Source organism: Haliotis asinina, chromosome 5 (genome assembly GCF_037392515.1).
Source record: "Haliotis asinina isolate JCU_RB_2024 chromosome 5, JCU_Hal_asi_v2, whole genome shotgun sequence".
NCBI classification, from domain to species: domain Eukaryota; kingdom Metazoa; phylum Mollusca; class Gastropoda; order Lepetellida; family Haliotidae; genus Haliotis; species Haliotis asinina.
In genome coordinates this window covers 69,706,339-69,725,519 of record NC_090284.1, presented here as the reverse complement: position 1 = coordinate 69,725,519, position 19,181 = coordinate 69,706,339, and the positions used below count along the sequence as shown (strand labels likewise).

At 42.4% G+C, this 19,181-nt stretch overlaps 1 protein-coding gene across 5 annotated transcripts in view; it reads right to left on the bottom strand.

The window, feature by feature from the left end:
• The window catches only part of LOC137285158 (FAD-dependent oxidoreductase domain-containing protein 2-like), a 129,986-nt gene that overhangs the window by 48,413 nt on the left and 62,392 nt on the right, over nt 1-19,181 (bottom strand). The window contains exon 1 of one of the 5 annotated variants that reach the window (XM_067817387.1): nt 16,969-17,129. The exons of 3 other annotated variants lie outside the window; for them this stretch is intronic. The gene's annotated coding sequence lies outside the window, so the exon portion shown is untranslated. Of the gene's footprint in view, nt 1-14,346; nt 14,418-16,968; nt 17,130-19,181 lie in introns of those variants that run through there. One more of the 5 variants, XM_067817395.1, reaches the window with a different exon arrangement.

Genomic DNA, 19,181 nt, shown 5'->3' with positions numbered 1-19,181 from the left:
GGTAAATGAATGTTTTATGTTGGTGTAGTATCCTGTAAATTATGTTACAGAGGTTTACTATATTCTAAGGTGAGGTTACTCTAGGGGAGTGACATCTCTCAATTTGGGGGCATAGAAAAACATCTCCATCAAAGCATGTGACAAATTTAACAGTTATATCAATTGAAAAAAATGTTTTATGATGACCATGAACATGTGTTTCGATCGAAAACATTTTAAAGATATTAATTTTTACAAATTTGATCATAAGGAAACCGGTCCTCTTCATGACAGTACTGCATAATACAGTTATTGTTGCCATGGATATCTGGAAGTTCTAGAATTATATTCAGTCTCTGAATATATATAATTTTGATAGTAACAAACTAGCCCATATAAATTGAAAAGGAGCCCTGGGAGGCCAGACATTCAGAACCTGAGGAAATGTAGACTTGCTTCACTTTGGACTTTAGCATTGCAGAGACAGCTTTGCAGTTGGTTAAAAAATGTGGTTCACAAACTAAGAGACAGACAACACAAGTTCATATAATGGCAGAAACGTAGAGCAGCCTCATTGTTTTTTTCTAAACATTTTCTCAACATTACTAAGGAGACACAGTTCCGAGTCTCATGTTTGTGAATCTGAGTATTAATGTATCCTCAATAACACCTTTGCTAACATTACATTTTTTTGCCTCACATTCTAGACACTGAGTTAATTGTATAATTACAGTTTAAATTTTAGCAAGCCTGATGTAACAGAGACTGGATTCCTACAATGCACTGATACAACACTGAATGAGGCCTCAAGCGAGGTCTTTCTGAGGAGCAATCTTACACATCTCAACACTAAAATGTGTGTCTCTATTTGCCATTGGCTGCATTCTCAAGCCAGCAGTTACACACCAGTTGCGCATGCAAGTTTAGGTCAAGTAAGGATGACCTCCCACTAGAATATGTACACACTTTCCCCTTCCAACATACTGTTTGTTTAATGGTGAGGCATCAAGCGGCCTGTTTCTATGCTCAACAAGATGACTGAGGCTTGTCACATGACAAAATGTCTTGTGAGGAACATGCCAAGCACCAACTATGTTTATTGTGTGATCAATTTCCTGATTTTGTAATAATTCCTCGTGAAGAGTGAAGAAAGTTAATTCAGATTAATTTGAGATGGTATCAGATAGTAACTTTTTATTTATCTGACTGTTACAGGAAATTGTTTGCAATTGGGATGTGGAAGAAATCAAAACACATAAACTAAGAACACGAATATTTGCACACATTTAAACAGCAATATCTGAAAAGAGATTCAAGCAATGCTGACTAAATCCACTGCCAATCTTGCATACTGGAAATCTTTTCTACATCTGCTTACTGGCCGATATGAAGACCAAAAGCAGCAGCTAATGACACGACAAAGATAATTTGATATGAAAGCAATTCCTAATTCCACAGCAATTAAGAATTATGAAAATATTTTGAACAATATCACGCTTTTAACTACAGTTTGCTTTTTGTTAGGGCTCTTGGTTTATAATCTCAGCTAAATCCAGTGTTAGAACTGTTTTATCTCAAAAAAACACTTGATGCACTGGACAAACACAATGCACTGCCTATGGAAAAGGAGATATCTTTGCATTCAGCAATTATTAGAAAGATAAAGTAATTGTAAGAGATATCCATATTTTCTGTCATTCTGTATCTCCCACAGAAATTAAATTCACCATTCCACTACACTGACATGTGATCACAGAGTCAACCACCAACATATCACTGTACTGTATATAACTCCTCATGAAAAACAGGCTACTAAAATGATTATATGGTCAGACTTAGTTAACAGGCAGGTAGCACCTTATCCCACCAGCATGGACTAACACTCCTAAATCAACCAATCAGGATTATTGAAACATAAAAAAGTATGGGACAAATACATAAAAAAACAAAAACCTGAAAAAAAGAAAAGCAAATTCTATTTTTATATGATTTATTGGGGTGGTAGGGGTTACTAGCCAAGTGGCTTAAGCATTCTCTTGTCACGCTGAAGACGAAGGGTTTTGATTCCCCACACCGCTACGTACTATGTGTGAAGCACATTTCTGGTGTTCCACGCTGTGATATTGTTGGAATATTGATAAATGTGGTGTAAAACTAAACTTACTCACTCATATGAGTTTCCATACATGCACATGTTCCTGTATATTTTTCAGAAGAATATATACCTTTGCATGAGTTCATCACAAGATGTTATCAAGGGACACTTGATACCACTATCTGACACTGATACATAAACACATGCTCACAATACATTCGTATGATGAACTAGTAGGTCCTCAGAGATTTCTTATGAATATGGAAAGGCATTTATTACTTTTATGATCAATTTTATGTGTCATTCTGACCATAAATTTGATGCCATTGACCTCTAAAACTCTGAAGCCTTGCCGCCACACATATGATGACATTAAAACTCATTGCACATAAAATAACATGAAAACTCATAAAAAACGGACTGGAAGTAGTTTTGTGAGTTGATGTGGCATGTGATTGTATCCCACGTTCTGAGTATGTGTAGTTCCACCCACATCATATTGACACACAATCTCTGCGTCCCTAAATCCAGTCAATCTATATTGATGGAAGTCAACATGACTGTTTCTTATGACGCACACGCGGCTGATGTCTGCTACTGGAGATGGGGGAAATAACCTCCAGGTACACAATATATTCCTCTGTAAATACATCTATTAAACCCATTCTCAATTATGTAAATGTCTTCTTCTATCAATTTTACCTCAGTTGTGTCTAAAGCAATGTTGGAACTACAATGCACTGATCACCTGGGAAAAACAAAGTAAACATTTCATCATCAAGGATGGTACACATGAAAGAAATGCTGGATGTTTGCCAACTAAATAGGCATCTTCTTCCTTCAATTTTGTTAACACATGTTTTGAAGTAGCGTTTAATAACAGAGAAGTAATGACTGCAACTGGATGTATTTAATGGAATGAAGGCCAGATTATATTCATACACTAAGGAAGGGTGTTATTGGTCATTAAAAGGACATCAAAAGTGGCAGATTACAACAACCTGCCTGTGGATACTGGGATCAGGGCCTTGATTTTCAAGGCTCTCTTAGTGCAAAGATAGTCGAAAGTGCCATACATTGACTCTTTGCGCTAAGACCTTTGAAACTCTAGGCCCTGGGTTACACAAGAGGTATGCCAAAAATACATGATCCAGAGTTTGAATTCAATAGAAGCCATTTTAATATTAACAAAATAACATGGGTTACGTATGGCTTAGCTTAGCTCCCATTTAGAATCAATTCAATCAGATGAATAAGAAATTAGTTCTGAGTAAAAACACATTCGTAAATATTAGATTCTGATGACCATAAATAACAATTTGAATTCATGAAAGGATACCGTTCAATTCCTCGAATATGCATGTGAATTGTAAAAGGACTACAATCTATCTATATATTCCAATCATTATCCTGTTTCCAGGTTGTTTTTTTTAAAAACACATTAAAAAATATGTTGTCTCCAAGCAAAACAATTTTTTTATTCATGTAACTAGAACTTTGAAGCTCATTGCTCATCTTCAAACACTCAATGAATATGTAACAGGCTGATCATATAGTCAAACCATCTTTGTTGTCTTGAAATACTGCTCATTAAGCAGCCAGTCAGCCAGTCGGTGGTTCCCTGAGAAGAAACATGGGACGTGACAGAACAGCTTCTTGCCTGCTGTCTTCATACTTGTCTCAAACGGATACTAAAAACACATGTTTAGTCAAAAGCTGAGGAGGGTTGGCTCAATGGAGAAGTTATTTCCAGACTTTTAATCAATTAAAGTCATCCTTTTTGCCCTCTTGTGGCATGTCTAATTCTTTGATGCATACAACAAAGGACTTTTCAAGGGTCTATTTTAAGCTTGTTTTCTTCAAATATCAAATCATTGTCAAGACTGCTACCCTATCATATTTTCGTCTGAATCTTTCTTTCATTAATACTGAAGGAGAGCAGTTCTTCTTCCTATAACCCCAAAGGACATAAGAACGCAGCGTGTGGGTACTCTGTCCACGATGTTACCATAAACTGCTCTTATAATTTAATTAACCATGAGGTGAACTTGATCACAGATATGTTTGATCTCCTCGGAATGTGATAAGTATAATATGGGAGAAATAATGTCAATTTATGAGAGCTTTAAGGCAACTCAGTTGCCCTGGAAACAACAGAATCCACCACTACCCTGATTCACTCATGTTCCTTGCTGAGATCTGGTGATGAAGGCTGGTAGTTCAGCCAGATGTTTTCAACTAGTTTCTACATGGACAACCAACAGGTGATATATTCCTGCTCAGAAACAAACTCCATTCCATTTTATTACCCAGAGCAATATTGAAAAATAATAAACAAATGTCACTTGGGGCAATAATACTCAATATTTTCAATCTAAACAATACTGGTGCAGTTTACATTTCAAACTGACTGGGATATTATGGATATAATAATAACTGGATTAGTAACTTCAGTAATCTCAGTCACGTCCTAGAATAGCATAAGCACTGTTGTTTTACTGCACTGTCAGGAGTATTACATACATCAGGGAGCCTGTTAAGTAGATTGTCACAAATCAGACAGCCTACTGGAGCAGGTGAAGACTGGCCTAGCTAGTTAGTCTAGTAAATGTCCAGACACACAAGTTGTGTTCTCCCTCCCCAAATCTGGTTACTTTACATAACCACTTGTAGCAAGGCAGCCACAGATTAAACAAGACCAATGATGTCTACGCTGGAACGTGGGATAATGACACATAACGAACGAAGTTACACAGTATCATTTCATCATGCGTATCAGTCACTTGATTGTCTGGTTTAGTGGAAGGAGATGCTGATTGAACAAGACCAATGATGGAGCATGGAGTAAGAAACTTGGTCCACCAGTTTGTCAGGAAAAAAAAAGTAAAAATGTCCTCTCAAGCAAACACATCACAGCAAGTGAACAAAATAAAATTGTAAGTTACTTAAGCTATAGCTCTACACATCTGAAGAATCCATTGTCTTTATCCCTGCAGCGTTGAACTATGTCTGCATGTTTACAAAAGGGTTCAGTGAACCAGGAATGGAGAGACATTATTATCTTCACAAGATCCTAACCACATCTGACATTACAAAGTTGACAAACAGCAGAGGAAGTATGATGCAAATAATTACATTGGACCAAAACAGACTCTAAGTGGGGAACTCCTTCATATGAAAGGGTGCAGATAATAATGATGATTGATAGTCAATAAAGATTTACTGCAGTGTGTCACAGATAGGCGAAACAATATTCTTGCTACTGTGACTAATACACCATCACTCTTATTGGTTGAAACACCCACTGACACAAGACAACTTAAAGAGATATGGAAAAAGTGCCTGGCTTGGACAGAAGTACATGAAAGTCTATGGAAGATGACATTCATCTCCACTCACAACTAGCTGTACTTTCAGGGACCCTAGTTACGGATGTTATATTACATAAGGGAGCTGTCATTATTGGCTGAAACGGTCAGAGGGAATCTGTGAATCTGTGAAGGGTCATGAAGAGTTAATAAACATGACATGAAAAACATTTTACATAAAAAAACTTCACACCAATCTTGTAACCAACAGCTGGTCCTAGTCACTGATTCAGTCCTAAATCCCTCAGATCTTTTCCCTGCCAATAATTAATGACAGTGGAAGCTCAAGAGGTGACCCTGACCTTGGCCAGATAGGGGTAGATAATCTGAGCGATTATCTATCAGGCAATCTAATCTGTTAGTAATCCAAGAATCATTTTGGCTGAGCTAAGATTAAAATATTGTTGGTTTGTTAGCACCTTTTCTCGCAGATGCCACCCGGGTCACACAAATGACCAGTATCAGTTGGACAGAGACAGATACAATGCCGTACAGTGTTTCAACGGATTAAAGATGTGCCAAATGATCAGTTTAATGGTAAGTAAGAATTAGGCTGATGTTTAAAATTGTTTCTCAAGTTCCATCATACCTGTGGAAATTGTGATCAAGGTAGGTGTTTCTGAAGCAGTGAATTAGTAACTGGGTATCAAAATTCAGAAAGTGGTACTGATACACTATCAACATATACAATGAAGCAAAATAGCTTTACTTCACTTTATAATGATGACAATCTCAACTGTAATCATTACTTATCCTTTCCAAGGCACCCTACCTGGCGACATATCAACAGCCTGGCCACTTCAGCTGTCTACTGGAGACTATGCATCACCCTGTCCTCAATAGAAACTAATTGCATTGGTGGCCTCAACTTAGCCATCAAAAACTATAGACTATTATATCTAATAGCCCACTAGCCACACAGTTGAAGGAAGGAGATTCATGTCTCCATGTTAGATCATCTCCGGAAGACAAAGCATCTTGTGTGGCCAAAGGTCAGAGAAGCCAATAGGGAGACTGAAAAAAACAATTTGCGTCAACTTAATTTGCGAGGACATCTATAAATGCTCCATGATAAAGGGACTGATAGAATGCAGATTCTATTGGTGGCTATATATGGTCCCTGAGAAACATCTAGACTCCCAGGCATTAGCCCCTCCTGACAATTACTACGTGAATGATGGCTTGGAATTGAATACAGCTCAGATGGTTATGTATTTCGCTTGTATCCTTGTCAGCGGGATTGAGACTGGTGAGATTTCGTATCAGAAATATTGCTGTGAGATTATCATTGGTATGGATGATATCTTTATGGATGACATTACATGACAGCTGAATCATAACAAAATGTTGTAAATGTGATAAATTCATTACACTGCTTCCTCAAGTTTCTTGTCCTGTGTCTAAGCACTGCCCCTATTGCCTGCGATGGGGAAGGGCGTGAATGACGTGCAGATTCCCAGTGATGAAGTGGCCCATGCTGGATGTAGATTTCTCCAGCTGTCACTGTAGGTTGTACAGCTGCAATGACCTCAACAAAAGATCATGTGACCCAACCTCATCAACCAGAGTGTGCCATCCTCACGTAACTAAAATGACACATGACTCCTTTCCAGTGTCTTAGTACCATGGCCTCTCACTGACACTAAATCTCCCACCACCATGGTCCTCCTCTATCATACTTGATAATAACAATAATACTATATTTGTAACGTGCATATCCGCATGCTTAAGCATGCTCAGAGCGCACAAATAGAGATGAGATTACAGGAAAGAGCTATAGTTCAAAGGCTATCTCGAACAGGTGTGTTTTTAAGTTGGATTTGAAGATATGAAGGTCACAACAGTCTCTGAGGCTCTGTGGGAGACTGTTCCAGGCTATTGATCCTGACCGGACATAGGACCTATATTCTGTACATCACTGTCTTTACTTTGGGAACAACAAGCAAGTTCTTATTTTGTGAGTGGAGAAATCCGGAGGGCATGTACACTGTTAGAAGATTGGATAGATATAAAGGTGCTGTTCCAGTGAGACAGTGGAAAACAAGGCATAAGAGTTTAAACTGGATCCAGAACTTGAGTGGAGAGTGTACAGTATATATTTTCCAAATCAAGTCACGATGTGGGCGTCAACGTTTTGAACTCTCTGCAGCCTGGCTATCTGGGTCTTTGATGCACCGGCCAGTAAACAATTACAGTAATCAAGTTTACTTAGCACCTGTCTGTAACTAAAATGGCCTCTCCTTGACAGTACATCTCTGACCACCTTGGTCCTCCTCAATACATAGCACCAGTCTCTGACCACCTTGGTCATCCTCAATACTCAGCACCAGTCTCTAACTACCCCGTCCCCTCACTGACAGTACATCTCTGACCACCTTGGTCATCCTCAATACTTAGCACCAGTCTCTAACTACCCCGTCCCCTCACTGACAGTACATCTCTGACCACCATGGTTCTCCTCAATACTTAGCACAAGTCTCTAACTACCCCGTCCCCTCACTGACAGTACATCTCTGACCACCTTGGTAGTCCTCAATACTCTGCACCAGTCTCTAACTACCCCGTCCCCTCACTGACAGTACATCTCTGACCACCTTGGTAGTCCTCAATACTCTGCACCAGTCTCTAACTACCCCGTCCCCTCACTGACAGTACATCTCTGACCACCATGGTTTTCCTCAATACTTAGCACCAGTCTCTAACTACCCCGTCCCCTCACTGACAGTACATCTCTGACCACCATGGTTCTCCTCAATACTTAGCACAAGTCTCTAACTACCCCGTCCCCTCAATGACAGTACATCTCTGACCACCATGGTTCTCCACAATACTTAGCACAAGTCTCTAACTGCCCCGTCCCCTCACTGACAGTACATCTCTGACCACCATGGTTCTCCTCAATACTTAGCTCAAGTCTCTAACTACCCCATCCCCTCACTGACAGTACATCTCTGACCACCATGGTTCTCCTCAATACTTAGCACCAGTCTCTAACTACCCCGTCCCCACACTGACGGTACATCTCTGACCACCTTGGTAGTCCTCAATACTCAGCACCAGTCTCTAACTACCCCGTCCCCTCACTGACGGTACATCTCTGACCACCTTGATAGTCCTCAATACTCACCACCAGTCTCTGACCACCTTGGTCATCCTCAATACTCACCACCAGTCTCTAACTACCCCGTCCCCTCACTGACGGTACATCTCTGACCACCTTGGTAGTCCTCAATACTCTGCACCAGTCTCTGACCACCTTGGTCATCCTCAATACTTAGCACCAGTCTCTAACTACCCCGTCCCCTCACTGACAGTACATCTCTGACCACCATGGTTCTCCTCAATACTTAGCACAAGTCTCTAACTACCCCGTCCCCTCACTGACAGTACATCTCTGACCACCATGGTTCTCCTCAATACTTAGCACCAGTCTCTAACTACCCCGTCCCCACACTGACGGTACATCTCTGACCACCTTGGTAGTCCTCAATACTCAGCACCAGTCTCTAACTACCCCGTCCCCACACTGACGGTACATCTCTGACCACCATGGTTCTCCTCAATACTTAGCACCAGTCTCTAACTACCCCGTCCCCACACTGACGGTACATCTCTGACCACCTTGGTAGTCCTCAATACTCTGCACCAGTCTCTGACCACCTTGGTCATCCTCAATACTCAGCACAAGTCTCTAACTACCCCGTCCCCTCACTGACAGTACATCTCTGACCACCTTGGTTCTCCTCAATACTTAGCACAAGTCTCTGACCACCTTGGTCATCCTCAATACTCAGCACCAGTCTCTAACTACCCCGTCCCCACACTGACAGTACATCTCTGACCACCATGGTTCTCCTCAATACTTAGCACAAGTCTCTGACCACCTTGGTCATCCTCAATACTCAGCACAAGTCTCTAACTACCCCGTCCCCTCACTGACAGTACATCTCTGACCACCTTGGTTCTCCTTAATACTTAGCACAAGTCTCTGACCACCTTGGTCATCCTCAATACTCAGCACCAGTCTCTAACTACCCCGTCCCCTCACTGACAGTACATCTCTGACCACCATGGTTCTCCTCAATACTTAGCACAAGTCTCTAACTACTCCGTCCCCTCACTGACAGTACATCTCTGACCACCATGGTTCTCCTCAATACTCAGCACCAGTCTCTAACTACCCCGTCCCCACACTGACGGTACATCTCTGACCACCATGGTTCTCCTCAATACTTAGCACCAGTCTCTAACTACCCCGTCCCCACACTGACGGTACATCTCTGACCACCTTGGTAGTCCTCAATACTCAGCACCAGTCTCTAACTACCCCGTCCCCACACTGACGGTACATCTCTGACCACCATGGTTCTCCTCAATACTTAGCACCAGTCTCTAACTACCCCGTCCCCACACTGACGGTACATCTCTGACCACCTTGGTAGTCCTCAATACTCTGCACCAGTCTCTGACCACCTTGGTCATCCTCAATACTCAGCACAAGTCTCTAACTACCCCGTCCCCTCACTGACAGTACATCTCTGACCACCTTGGTTCTCCTCAATACTTAGCACAAGTCTCTGACCACCTTGGTCATCCTCAATACTCAGCACCAGTCTCTAACTACCCCGTCCCCACACTGACAGTACATCTCTGACCACCATGGTTCTCCTCAATACTTAGCACAAGTCTCTGACCACCTTGGTCATCCTCAATACTCAGCACAAGTCTCTAACTACCCCGTCCCCTCACTGACAGTACATCTCTGACCACCTTGGTTCTCCTTAATACTTAGCACAAGTCTCTGACCACCTTGGTCATCCTCAATACTCAGCACCAGTCTCTAACTACCCCGTCCCCTCACTGACAGTACATCTCTGACCACCATGGTTCTCCTCAATACTTAGCACAAGTCTCTAACTACTCCGTCCCCTCACTGACAGTACATCTCTGACCACCATGGTTCTCCTCAATACTTAGCACAAGTCTCTAACTACCCCGTCCCCACACTGACAGTACATCTCTGACCACCTTGGTCATCCTCAATACTCAGCACCAGTCTCTAACTACCCCGTCCCCTCACTGACAGTACATCTCTGACCACCATGGTTCTCCACAATACTCACCACCAGTCTCTAACTACCCCGTCCCCACACTGACGGTACATCTCTGACCACCTTGGTAGTCCTCAATACTCAGCACCAGTCTCTAACTACCCCGTCCCCTCACTGACAGTACATCTCTGACCACCATGGTTCTCCTCAATACTTAGCACAAGTCTCTAACTACTCCGTCCCCTCACTGACAGTACATCTCTGACCACCATGGTTCTCCTCAATACTTAGCACCAGTCTCTAACTACCCCGTCCCCACACTGACGGTACATCTCTGACCACCTTGGTAGTCCTCAATACTCAGCACCAGTCTCTAACTACCCCGTCCCCACACTGACGGTACATCTCTGACCACCATGGTTCTCCTCAATACTTAGCACCAGTCTCTAACTACCCCGTCCCCACACTGACGGTACATCTCTGACCACCTTGGTAGTCCTCAATACTCTGCACCAGTCTCTGACCACCTTGGTCATCCTCAATACTCAGCACAAGTCTCTAACTACCCCGTCCCCTCACTGACAGTACATCTCTGACCACCTTGGTTCTCCTCAATACTTAGCACAAGTCTCTGACCACCTTGGTCATCCTCAATACTCAGCACCAGTCTCTAACTACCCCGTCCCCACACTGACAGTACATCTCTGACCACCATGGTTCTCCTCAATACTTAGCACAAGTCTCTGACCACCTTGGTCATCCTCAATACTCAGCACAAGTCTCTAACTACCCCGTCCCCTCACTGACAGTACATCTCTGACCACCTTGGTTCTCCTTAATACTTAGCACAAGTCTCTGACCACCTTGGTCATCCTCAATACTCAGCACCAGTCTCTAACTACCCCGTCCCCTCACTGACAGTACATCTCTGACCACCATGGTTCTCCTCAATACTTAGCACAAGTCTCTAACTACTCCGTCCCCTCACTGACAGTACATCTCTGACCACCATGGTTCTCCTCAATACTCAGCACCAGTCTCTAACTACCCCGTCCCCACACTGACGGTACATCTCTGACCACCATGGTTCTCCTCAATACTTAGCACCAGTCTCTAACTACCCCGTCCCCACACTGACGGTACATCTCTGACCACCTTGGTAGTCCTCAATACTCAGCACCAGTCTCTAACTACCCCGTCCCCACACTGACGGTACATCTCTGACCACCATGGTTCTCCTCAATACTTAGCACCAGTCTCTAACTACCCCGTCCCCACACTGACGGTACATCTCTGACCACCTTGGTAGTCCTCAATACTCTGCACCAGTCTCTGACCACCTTGGTCATCCTCAATACTCAGCACAAGTCTCTAACTACCCCGTCCCCTCACTGACAGTACATCTCTGACCACCTTGGTTCTCCTCAATACTTAGCACAAGTCTCTGACCACCTTGGTCATCCTCAATACTCAGCACCAGTCTCTAACTACCCCGTCCCCACACTGACAGTACATCTCTGACCACCATGGTTCTCCTCAATACTTAGCACAAGTCTCTGACCACCTTGGTCATCCTCAATACTCAGCACAAGTCTCTAACTACCCCGTCCCCTCACTGACAGTACATCTCTGACCACCTTGGTTCTCCTTAATACTTAGCACAAGTCTCTGACCACCTTGGTCATCCTCAATACTCAGCACCAGTCTCTAACTACCCCGTCCCCTCACTGACAGTACATCTCTGACCACCATGGTTCTCCTCAATACTTAGCACAAGTCTCTAACTACTCCGTCCCCTCACTGACAGTACATCTCTGACCACCATGGTTCTCCTCAATACTTAGCACAAGTCTCTAACTACCCCGTCCCCACACTGACAGTACATCTCTGACCACCTTGGTCATCCTCAATACTCAGCACCAGTCTCTAACTACCCCGTCCCCTCACTGACAGTACATCTCTGACCACCATGGTTCTCCACAATACTCACCACCAGTCTCTAACTACCCCGTCCCCACACTGACGGTACATCTCTGACCACCTTGGTAGTCCTCAATACTCAGCACCAGTCTCTAACTACCCCGTCCCCTCACTGACAGTACATCTCTGACCACCATGGTTCTCCTCAATACTTAGCACAAGTCTCTAACTACTCCGTCCCCTCACTGACAGTACATCTCTGACCACCATGGTTCTCCTCAATACTTAGCACCAGTCTCTAACTACCCCGTCCCCACACTGACAGTACATCTCTGACCACCTTGGTCATCCTCAATACTCAGCACCAGTCTCTAACTACCCCGTCCCCACACTGACGGTACATCTCTGACCACCATGGTCATCCTCAATACTCAGCACCAGTCTCTAACTACCCCGTCCCCTCACTGACAGTACATCTCTGACCACCATGGTTCTCCTCAATACTTAGCACAAGTCTCTAACTACTCCGTCCCCTCACTGACAGTACATCTCTGACCACCATGGTTCTCCTCAATACTTAGCACCAGTCTCTAACTACCCCGTCCCCTCACTGACAGTACATCTCTGACCACCATGGTTCTCCACAATACTCACCACCAGTCTCTAACTACCCCGTCCCCACACTGACGGTACATCTCTGACCACCTTGGTCATCCTCAATACTCAGCACCAGTCTCTAACTACCCCGTCCCCTCACTGACAGTACATCTCTGACCACCATGGTTCTCCTCAATACTTAGCACCAGTCTCTAACTACCCCGTCCCCACACTGACAGTACATCTCTGACCACCTTGGTCATCCTCAATACTCAGCACCAGTCTCTAACTACCCCGTCCCCTCACTGACAGTACATCTCTGACCACCATGGTTCTCCTCAATACTCAGCACCAGTCTCTAACTACCCCGTCCCCTCACTGACGGTACATCTCTGACCACCATGGTTCTCCTCAATACTTAGCACCAGTCTCTAACTACCCCGTCCCCACACTGACGGTACATCTCTGACCACCTTGGTAGTCCTCAATACTCTGCACCAGTCTCTGACCACCTTGGTCATCCTCAATACTCAGCACAAGTCTCTAACTACCCCGTCCCCTCACTGACAGTACATCTCTGACCACCTTGGTTCTCCTCAATACTTAGCACAAGTCTCTGACCACCTTGGTCATCCTCAATACTCAGCACCAGTCTCTAACTACCCCGTCCCCTCACTGACAGTACATCTCTGACCACCATGGTTCTCCTCAATACTCACCACCAGTCTCTAACTACCCCGTCCCCACACTGACGGTACATCTCTGACCACCATGGTTCTCCACAATACTCACCACCAGTCTCTAACTACCCCGTCCCCACACTGACGGTACATCTCTGACCACCATGGTTCTCCTCAATACTTAGCACAAGTCTCTAACTACCCCGTCCCCTCACTGACAGTACATCTCTGACCACCATGGTTCTCCACAATACTCACCACCAGTCTCTAACTACCCCGTCCCCTCACTGACAGTACATCTCTGACCACCATGGTTCTCCACAATACTCACCACCAGTCTCTAACTACCCCGTCCCCACACTGACGGTACATCTCTGACCACCATGGTTCTCCACAATACTCACCACCAGTCTCTAACTACCCCGTCCCCACACTGACGGTACATCTCTGACCACCATGGTTCTCCTCAATACTTAGCACAAGTCTCTAACTACCCCGTCCCCTCACTGACAGTACATCTCTGACCACCATGGTTCTCCACAATACTTAGCAATGGTCTCTAAATTTGGTCGCCTCCTCGTAATGGCAGCCGGACCAGCTTTTAGCCCTGTGCGTGTTTGTGCTGCTTATTATACAGTGTTTAGTCTCTCACTTACCGTGGCGGATGTCTAAGTGTATTGACATCCAGGGTTCATGTAGTAGACAGGTGCTAATCCCTGTGTCACATAGCCCTGTAATCTTCTCTAACACACAAAGAGCCCTGCCAGGCTTCATGCTGCACACCCATCCATTCTGCCTTCTCTCATCTACAGTGGCCAACTCTGCATATTATACAACCACCATCTCTCAGGCTAAAAACCCTCCATTTATATTACTTTGTTGTGAAGAATGTACTAGCCTTCAGAGAATCAGATAACGTGCTTTGATGTGGAATATACTGGAAAACTCTCTTGCAAAAACAGATCTTGGAGAATTTATACATATTTTTATAGGAACAGCAAGAAAGGCAGAACAAGAGCAATGTGATCATGTAGCCTGAAAACAATACAGTATTCCATAAGAAGCTATTTGAAATGAGGCATCTGGTTTGCAAGTACAATCCCTTGGAGAAGAAATGAATATTTCCTGTTGGTAATCAAATATTATGAGTACATTATCATTCATGGGGGATGTTGAGTCAATACATATTCTAACAGTATAAAGTAAAGATAAAAGTAAAAATTTGAGGTTTCATAACTGAATACAATCGATATTACTGATGAGATGATATACATATATACAAGGTGTACTGGGTGATGAGTGCGTATACGGGAACCTCCCTTCAGGGTGATGTGAAAACTTATTGGTTTTATTTGGGGTTTCATTTATAAAGCTGTGCTCAGCTGTCCCAGTGAACATTCTGGCTACATGATGAGAATCTGTGTAAAAGATGTAGTCTGGGCTGGACAACAAACTGACTGACATCATCAGCATCGATATGATGACATGCAGTAACTGAAATAGACACATTTGGTCACAAATTACAACTTCTTGTGTCTGCAGCTTATTATGGACAAGCGATTTGTGTGAAGTAACCAGATGCTACAAGACCGAGAGAAATCAACAAAGACTATCTCCCAAACAAATAGTGCCACAGCTGAACACAGGGAAAGTCTCCTACCTAGTCACAACCAGTTACTCTGCAGCTCATTTTTGACTACTCAGTACGCAAAACATAGATTTGGTGAGAAAACAAATGACAGTCCTAAACTAACGGTGAAGTAGCTGTTTCTACAATTAGTCTCCAACTAAAACACATGAGGCCATCAATGTCTTGGAATAATGGACATGTATGTGTATCACTAGCCTTAGAATAACAGGCAAGTGGCCATGGCTATTGGTAGACAGGACCTGTGAACCTCAAAACAACAGACAAGTGGCCGTGTTTATCTCTTGTCTCAGACTAACAATTTGCATGGGTTTTGACCTATGCTCAAAAATATTTACAATAAGGACAACCATGCAATCATGAAAACAAACCAAAAATATAAAAATATCAATCCCAATTCATCAAGAGGTTCCTTGTCACCACTTGACTTGATCTTTACAGCAAGTCTGATCTTGAAAACTGAAAAAGTAAATCTTAAATGTCTAAAATGCACAACTTCATCTTAAGAATTACCAGTACAGAAAGTCTGAAGAAGAAAGATTGGTTAGGCATTGGTTATTGATAGCAGACGGACAAACAGATGAACGCATTAACGGACATGGTTGTCACCACAATTCACTTGGTATTTCAAACAGTAGGGCTAATGAATTGTATCTTTTCCAATTAATCAATAACAATTAAACTAAGTAAGCAAAGATGGTACATTGTATCTGAAACCGACCATTTACAATTCACCTTTGCCGTATGCTCATCAAATAGTCATGTTGGAAAAAAAAGGCAAACTCAGAACAGAAAGATAATACTTTCCCATAGGAGTTTTTAGCAGCAGTAACAAAACCACAAACAATCTCTCTCAACATACACACACAAACAAACCAGTGTGCTGAAGTGAAACATTTCATTTGAAAGTTGCAGAAGACAAGAACAGAATCAAACGATACAATTTTCCCCTCCCTTGAAAACAAATAATTTCTTCACAAACAGCTGTCAGATTACCACACTAATTTTCAAAATATACATACACATACAAGTTAATACAACTCTTAATTCCGTATGGCAATACACTTCAATCACAGGAAACATTATGACAGGCACAAATTCTTCAAATTATGCTCTGAGTCCCTTTAAAACAAATATTTCCTGCCACAAACCAAATGTCATCAGTCTATCATACATGATGTGGGAACCAATCTTTCAAAACACTTCTTTGTTTTGAAAAAAATCATATTACCTACACATAATGAGAGGTACCAGACTACACATCAAGTTTTACCTATATAAACATACATAAAATATATCCACATAAACATTAGCACCAGTTACCACAAAAATTGTTCCAATATGGCAATACATTTCCTTAACAACATATTTTGTTCAACAACAGAACTATCCTAACCAGAATGTTAAATCCCAGTTGACAACTTAAAGTCAGTCAGGAACAATGTTGATCAATTACATAAACACTCCACAATGACCACAAAACATCCGGTAGCCATACTGGCAGACACAAAGTCAGAGCAAGTTCAACAAGGCAACAGAACATGTTGATGTCAAGACAACAAAATATTGCTTATACAATTAAAACTTTGGAGAAGTTTGCAGTGGTCGCTCCTGAACTCAGTTTACTTACCTGAGAGAGGCTCAGTAGTCCAGATGTCCTGAAACTCAATAGCATAAACTGCCTGAGCACTACAGCTAGCATAAGACCACAGTGGTTGTGCAGGGAGAGACAGCTGTGGACTGTCCCCTTGTTCTGTCACACTTTCCCTTCATGTGATCTAGCCTATAAACAGGAACTAGTTGCATGCTTCATAAGTCATACCAACCAGTTGTTTCAGTCCGCTTTCCAGGTCCATCCAATGAAATTAGCTTGATTGGGTGGCTTCACAAAATCAATTGTATAAATGCTGTCCCGTCAGCATCGGCTAAACGCATTTGAATTTGAGTTGACATTTGTTAGAAAAGGCGTGGATAATTATTCTGAAAAAGCCCTTTTGCAAACACAAACACCTTTAATTTTACCCTTTTAGAGAGCATTACACACTTTGTCCATTAAGATCAGTACATGAGAAGTCTGTCTGAAGAGAAAGTTGATTATGAAATACGTAAATGTGCTGTAGTGAGAAGCCCATTTTTGCTGGCTTCCAATCAGCTGTTCTTTCTAATGGAATGTACACATCAGCTCATCAATTTTCACACTCTACTGTCCATCCTCTAAAAGAAAAGAAGCATTCTGTCTGTTGTTGGAGAACACTTGTCCCAGCACTTCTCCTACGACACAAGGTTGTTCCTGGAGATAATTGACTCTGTATTTGCCATGTCGAAAGTTGAGAGGCCAGGTAATGACACACTAAACGTGACAATGATGTACCCTCTCACTAGAACAATTCAATAACTTGAATGTTGCAGGTGACTCAGACAAGCCAAACACCAATCCAAACCTGACATGTTCAGCAAAATTGCTGATATGCAAACAAAGCAAAAGTTTGTAAATTAAAACAGATAGTCGTTGATTTGATTATAGGAAAAAGCCTCTATTCACCATACTTCATCTGAGGTTGCAATGCGTCAGCAAGATGTTGCCATGTGCTGGAGTTATTCTTGCAACAAAACATCATAGACAAATGATACTGGAACATTTACAACTCCCTATACTTTGCTGATGCTTTGAATATTTCTACAGGAAGGACGGGGTGGAGATAGGGGTCACATTATAAGCAGGTTCATATTACATCCTGTGATATCAGGTAGGCTGTTTTACAACCAATAAAGGAGGTATGAAACCGAGTAAGTACTTTAGAGCAAGTGGACTAAATATGGCAGACAAATTTGGTTTCTGAAGAACTGAGAACAAACATAGCAAGCAGTGTTGGTCCATCTTGCTAAATATACTGACTACTGGGAACAAACTTAGCAAGCAGTGTTGGTCCATCTTGCTAAATATACCGACTACTGGGAACAAATGTAGCAAGCAATGTTGGTCCATCTTGCTAAATATACCGACTACTGGGAACAAACTTAGCACGCAATGTTGGTCCATCTTATTAAGTATGTGAATTACCTCAACCAACCTTAGCAAATCAACCTCCACCATTAATGTTCCTGATAACACAGACCTCACATCTTGTCGCCATATTGTTCATCAGCTAAGTCAAGTTTATGATTATGAAAAGGAATATTTTACTTTAACTGCTATCAATTACCTTCCATTAGACTTCCAGTTAGTGCCACTACTGTCAAGAGCAATTTGATTATACAAAGACTTTGCTATGTACTTTGATAAATGTCTACAAACATAAAGGTACATATGATATACTTATTTGAAATAGAAACCTTCATTTCATCACAGAACACTTCAAGCTATAGTGAATCTTTATGACTCTTTCAGCTACAATTCAGCAACATCATGACACCAGATTGTAGCCATGAGGGAAATCAAACCCCGCCTTAGGCACGGTGAGCAAACACATTGACCACTAGGCTACCCCACCGCCCCCTTACACTTATAGCTACAATGACAACAAAAGATACATACAGTATAAACATTTTAACACCCATGTCATGAAGCTGCTGCTATCAAAGTTCTGATGACAATCAAAGTAGGGTCATGAAGGTCCTGTGCAGAGGATCTCCCACCACTGGAGGTAGTCATTAAACAAAGACTTAACACTAACATAAAACTAGAGATGACAAGAGTTCTCAAGCATCCATTACCAAGTGTCAAAAGTAGTAAAACTGACATTCAGAATTTCAATAAAAAAAACCCCAAGTTTCCTGTGTTATATAAAAAGATTACACACAAAAATGTTGGGTATTTCTGTAAGCATGTTTTTTTCGTGCGGC